Raw genomic sequence first — 5918 nt, 5'->3', positions numbered from 1 at the left:
GAGTAAAATACCTGTGTACAGTTATTTTACCTGGGTTCTAGACAAAGTGGGAAAAGGAGATCACAGCCCAACAGATGATCCCTTCTGCAGAGCCCTGGATTATGTGGGCAGCCGATTTCAGCAGTCACCAGTATCTGTTACAGCTTAGCAGATGTGCTTTGTGGTTACTGTATAATACAAACACACACCACATACACATAGCTTAGATGCATGAGCAAAAATGCAGAAGTGTACTACTTCAGCGCTGAAGCTACTCCTGCATTCATGGGTTATGGATTATTGTCATTTAGGAGCCATCTTTGAGCATTTATATTTATATGTGATCAGAACTGATATGGTGACAAGAAGAACTGCAGTATTGTATAAATCAGGAGTAGCAGAGGAGCATGTTAGCATGGTGCAAGACATGTATAAAGACAGCATGTATGAGGTGTGCAGTCTGAGTGACTGACTGCTTCAAGGTGGGATTGGATCAGAGATCTGCTCTGACCCCCTTCTTGTTTGCTGTGGTGATGGACAGGCTGACAGATGAGGTCAGGCAGTAGTCTCTGTGGACTATGATGTTCCAAGACGACAGTGTAATCTATGTAGAATAGGGAGCAGGTGGAGGTATTCTTGAAAAAGGAGGTATGGAAATCAGTAGAGGCTAGACAGATTACATGTGTGGGAAAGGGAGCTGGGGTCTGAAAGCTGAAGGATCCACAAGTAGGCCAGCAGTGTCTGCGACCAAAGTACTCTATTGGGGTGATACTTTTTTTTAGTTCCAGTACAGTCCCTTTTAGGGCATTGTAACAGTAATGAAGTGCAATAGTCCAGCCTAGAAGGAATAAGTGCATGAAAGAGTTTTTCAGCGTCACACTAAGACAGGATTTTTCTCATTTTAGAGATATTGCAAGAAATCAGTCCTACTTATTTAATATCCATGATGAGGGACATATTCCAATCAGAAATGACTCCAAGATTCCTCAGAGTGTTACAGGAGGCCAAGGTAATGCCATCCAGAGGAAGTTTCTAGTTAGACATTAGATTTTTAAAGCCAAGTATAGTTTCCTCAGTTTTAAGAAATCAAACATCTAAAAGAAGAACATTCACATGCAGTCCCCAAAATGTACCAGTGCAAAATAAGTTTTTATAGACTGAAAACTCTGATACCATTTTGTTTCTAGAGAAGCTTAGTAGGATTTCCCCTTTTTTATGCAAAACAATTGTTGCTTAGATGTCATGCACATGCAACATTCTTCTTTTAATAAATGAAGTGCCACATTTGTGAAATAAATTAGGCTGTAAAAAGCACTCAAATGTCACACCAGAGCCTAAAGTTTTGGTTCATAATGAGCTTAGGACTTTTCCAGTCTTACTAATAACTCAAAGTGCTTTAAACTACCATTTTAACCACACGTGCATACAGCACCTTCTTCTAAACACTTAAAGCTCTTTATCCACCACCAGTTTAGAATAAACTGTTCACCTAACATGTCTTTGGACTGTGGTCTGTGGGAGGAAGCAGAGTACTCAGATGAAACCCGTGCACACAAGGAGATCATGCAAAACGAACACAGGAAAGGCCCCAGTTGGGCTTCAAACCACAAACCTTCTTGGTGTGAAGTGACAGCGCTAACCACTGTCTCTCTGTCCCACATGAGGTATAAAAAAAAGAACGTTTGTTATGTAGTAAGATTGCAATCATTTTTAATTTAACCAGAAACCGTGGTCAAGTCAGCTGGCTTGAGTGAAAAGCTCTGACTATGATGCTTTCTGTCTTTACCGCTCTCATTATGTTCAATGTTTGGAAGCTTTTACTGCTCGTATGGCGACATAGCGTGTTCTCGCCAACTCCATTAATGTTACTACACTTCATCTCTCTCTGTCAGCGCCACCCCACACACAGCCAAGTTTGTGTGTGAGGACTTCTTTCTTCAGCTCTGTGGAAAGACAGAAAAGAGAGAAAGAAATGAGATGTTAGTGTGGCTGTAAATAACAATATTACGACTTGCACTCAGCTGAAAAGAGACGAGTGCAGAAGATGAACATGAAAACATTTTATTCCTTATTATTCATTTACATCCTGTTGTCATTATTGTGTTAAACACCATTCAGGGAATTGATTCTTCCCAGTAGGGGCTAAGCAAGCAGGGGGGTAACCATCATTATCTGTGGTGTTTATTCTCTATATTTGATACCTGCATTCAACAAAGGAGTAGCAGTTGGAACTGGAACACCAGATTATGTGTCTGACTGGCAGACTTAAGAATCACATCTGCTGAACAGACAACATCTTTCTTTCGTGCACATTATCCACTCTTACGCCACACAATCTCTCTTTTTAAGAACTAAAACTTTGTATCTAAGCTAAACTTTGTAACTCAGTAACTGAAACCAAGAGATATGTTTGTGGCACATATTCTTTGTAGCATTTAACAAAACCCAAGAAGTGAACCCCTGGATCCAACCCAACAATTTTATATGTACTGTCACCAAATAATCAAGGCAGCAACTATGCATCTTACAGTTTTTCCTCAAATGCTAAAACACATTTCACAAACGTTTCCACCATGTTCCCCAATGTCTAAACACAACCACACCTTCCCACTGCAAAACTCAAACTTTCACACCAAAAGAGCAGCTCGAAGCTTTCGAAAATGTAAACACTATATACATCATTACACACTACAACAAAATTGAAAACACAATGCTCAATTTGTGAAAATCCTTTGTTTCATAACTGCCAATGCATATTTTTAGAAACTATACAGTAACGGATCGTCGTAGATCTCAGCAGAAGATTAGGCATTTAGATTTGAGAATTTCAGATGAAGAGTATAAATCTATAGAAAATCCTGCATGTACATACACTACTGTAACACAACTCAATGCAAAAACAGAATCTATTGCACACAACAGTAATCTTGAAAACATGATCAGGGTGTGAAGTTTTTTTATTTACGTTATTCACACCACACACACCACAATCACTGTGCGGCATCATATCGCTGAGCTGCATTGGGCCACATCACCTCATCCACATCGCAGGTTATATTGTCTCTTGCCAGGCACCGCGGGAAAAACGCCCTGGAATGGCGAATCCATCCTTGGAAGGCCTCCGCTGGGATTTCGACACAGGCCAGCTCCATTGCCCTTAGGAGGTTCTCTCTTGTGTATGGTTGTCTGTCATAAACCTTCCATCTCCACGATGAGAAGAACTCCTCTATAGGGTTCAGGAAAGGGGAGTAGGGTGGCAGACAGATGTTTAAAAAGTGGTCACTGTTGGTGGTGAACCACTCTCTGATTTGGTTTGTTCTGTGGAAGCGGACATTGTCCCAAATGATCACATAAATGTGATGTGCGGGCCCAGGATGGTGTTGTTGGCGGTCCAGGAGGATGTCTTTTAGCCCCTCTAGGAAGGTGAGGAGACGTTGGGTGTTGTAAGACCCAAGACAGCATGCCGGTGGACAAGCCCCTCCGAACCCATGGCACAAAGGGTAATATTACCCCCCCATTGGCCAGGGACCTCAGTGATGGCTCTTTGGCCAATGATGTTATGGCCTCTTTGCCTTCGTTTCTGCAGGTTGAAGCCAGCCTCATCCAGGAAGAGGTACTCATGAGGTCTGGCCATCGCGTCCAACTGTAATATCCTCTGTGAAAATGTGAAAGTGCACAGGTGTTCAGAACAACAGTCAATCAGGTAGCACAGTATTGTCCAGAAGTAATGTAGGCCACTGAGCAACACAGTATGTCCACTAACTGTACTGTGAACATGGATGTATACCTACTTGCACATACTCGTAACGTAGGTCTTTGTGTCGCGCAGAGTTGTGCTCAAAGGGAACCCTATAGACCCATCTCATCCGCGTCGCCAGAGAACTCGGTCTATTGTGGCCAAGCTGACATCGTCAATGCTCTCAAAGTTGACATTATCGGCAATGACTTTGTCTCTGATCTCCTGGAGTCTGATGAGGTTGTTCCCACGAACCATATCCACAATGAGGGTTTCTTTTGTCGCTGTAAATATGGCAACCCTCCCACCTCTATGTGGCGTTCTTTCAACTCTAAAGAAAGAAACGTGTTGTCAATTGACATGTGTTACAATACAGTCACCACTAGGGATGGCTATCAATACCGGTTCTTGTTGAGAACCGGTTCCCACTGTTTCAATTCCTTGGAATTGTTTGCCATTTTTGCAAACGATTCCCTTATCGATTCCAGTCTCCCCGAATGATGTCACCACGTTGCGGAGCATCATTTACCCGGCAGGAAACACGGAGCCTAAGCGGCTCAAACGCTCAAAAGTTTGATTATACTTTACAAGAACGGATGACAACAGGGCAACTTGCAATACTTGCAAAGTAGATATTTAATTTAAGGGAGGAAACACTACGAATATGCAAAAGCATTTGCTCACAAAACTCGCGATGACCTTAAATGAATGTCGTGTTTTTAATTCCGCTCCGGTCTCATGAATCTCAACCCAGCAGCAGCAGTAACGTTTGCACGTCCTCTCCCGTTAATGTGGCAGGTAAACAGTGCATATTATTTTAGCGCTATCTGCCTTATTACAAAACCTGCCATTACTGTGCATTTAGGTGACCATGATGAGAGAGACAGACAGAGTCTGGCTCAGATGCTGGCAGTTCTCGCTGCAGTCTACCGGTAGCGTCTCCTTTCAGGCCAGGATAGACGAATGTCACCGAGCAGTGACTGAGTTTGTGGTAAAAGGCTGCCACAGCAGATGCCCCCGATTTTCGGTAAGTGAATGTGTTTAATTGTAGGCAGGGACACTACTGGATATTCTTGTGTAATTGCCACAGAACAATTTATATTATACTTTGTTATTGCTACAGAAGAATATTTATTTTATTATTTTACATTTACAATTTTTTTTCCTGGGGACCCTGTGACACCCCATTGAAGAGCCGTAGCCTGGATCTCTTAAGATCTCACTGTTGGGTTTGTAAGGCCACGTTACTCCTAAATTTCTACCTTGTTCAGATATAAAACAAAGTTCTAAGCTATTCGACCTTAGTGTTCTCCTTTTTTTTTTTTAAAAAGAATCGACAAAGAATCGAATCATTAAACAGAATCGAAAATGGAATCGGAGTCGTGAAAATCTTATCAATACCCATCCCTAGTCACCACTGATTTGAAACCAATAGACTGCTTTCACAGGTTTGTAAAACTGTATTGTGACAAAGAAAGCAATCGAGTACAATACCTGTTGTGTTGTCTGAATGCCCTGATAATGGTGGCCACAGTGAACCTACTCAGGTTTGGACGGACTCTTAGTCCTGCTTCAGCCATTGTCATGCCATGGACAATGACATGGTCAATGACTGTTGCTCGCATCTCGTCCGTAATGATGGTGCGAGGTTGTCTTGCTCTCCCTCCTGGACCTTCTCCTCTCCCATGTTGGCCTCCTCCTCTTCCTCGCTGGCCTGCTCCTCTTCTTCCAGGGCCAGCTCTTCTCCCTCCTCTGCATCGACTTCCTCTTCCCCGACTCTGCCTTCATCCATTGTGTTTGTTTGGAATCTTCAGCATACTGTGCACTCTGAACTTGCTTTTATACATGTGGTCACAGCATTAGCAACAGGTGTCTTCAATTTTGAGTCGTTGTGTGTACTGATGATGCCAGGTGTGTTCATTGTGTTCAAATATTGCTGACTGTGGCAAGCATGTTGCATCACATGAGCTTTCATTTGGGAATATGAGCAGAGTTCTTTTGCAACTTGTGTTTTAGCAAGGAAAGATGTGATTAGATTTATGACAACGGAGGATTGTGACATGTGTTTATGATATTGGTAAATGATGGCTAGGTTTAGTAAATGTGTTTAGACAACTGGTCATTTGGTTTAGAGGATTGGCTTTTGTGTTTTAGCATTTGAGAAAAACTGTAATTGCAGTAAATGCAACATGTCGATGTGAAA

The 5918-nt window shown here is 42.3% G+C and overlaps 1 long non-coding RNA gene across 1 annotated transcript; it reads right to left on the bottom strand.

Moving 5' to 3' along the window:
* Window positions 1-3547: 3547 nt before the first annotated feature.
* On the bottom strand, window positions 3548-5481 carry LOC147305298 (uncharacterized). Its single transcript, XR_015126542.1, has 3 exons — window positions 5210-5481; window positions 3771-4046; window positions 3548-3634 (listed from the first exon to the last, which is right to left on the bottom strand). It is a non-coding gene; the product is annotated as an uncharacterized LOC147305298 (long non-coding RNA).
* Window positions 5482-5918: the final 437 nt, after the last annotated feature.

Source organism: Aulonocara sp. 'chitande type north' Nkhata Bay, linkage group LG20 (genome assembly GCF_057382095.1).
Source record: "Aulonocara sp. 'chitande type north' Nkhata Bay isolate Kocher_YH1m ecotype deep benthic linkage group LG20, A_spYH_male_GT1.1, whole genome shotgun sequence".
NCBI classification, from domain to species: Eukaryota; Metazoa; Chordata; class Actinopteri; order Cichliformes; family Cichlidae; genus Aulonocara; species Aulonocara sp. 'chitande type north' Nkhata Bay.
The sequence above is the reverse complement of the archived record's forward strand: the minus strand, read 5'-3'. Positions and strand labels throughout refer to the sequence as shown.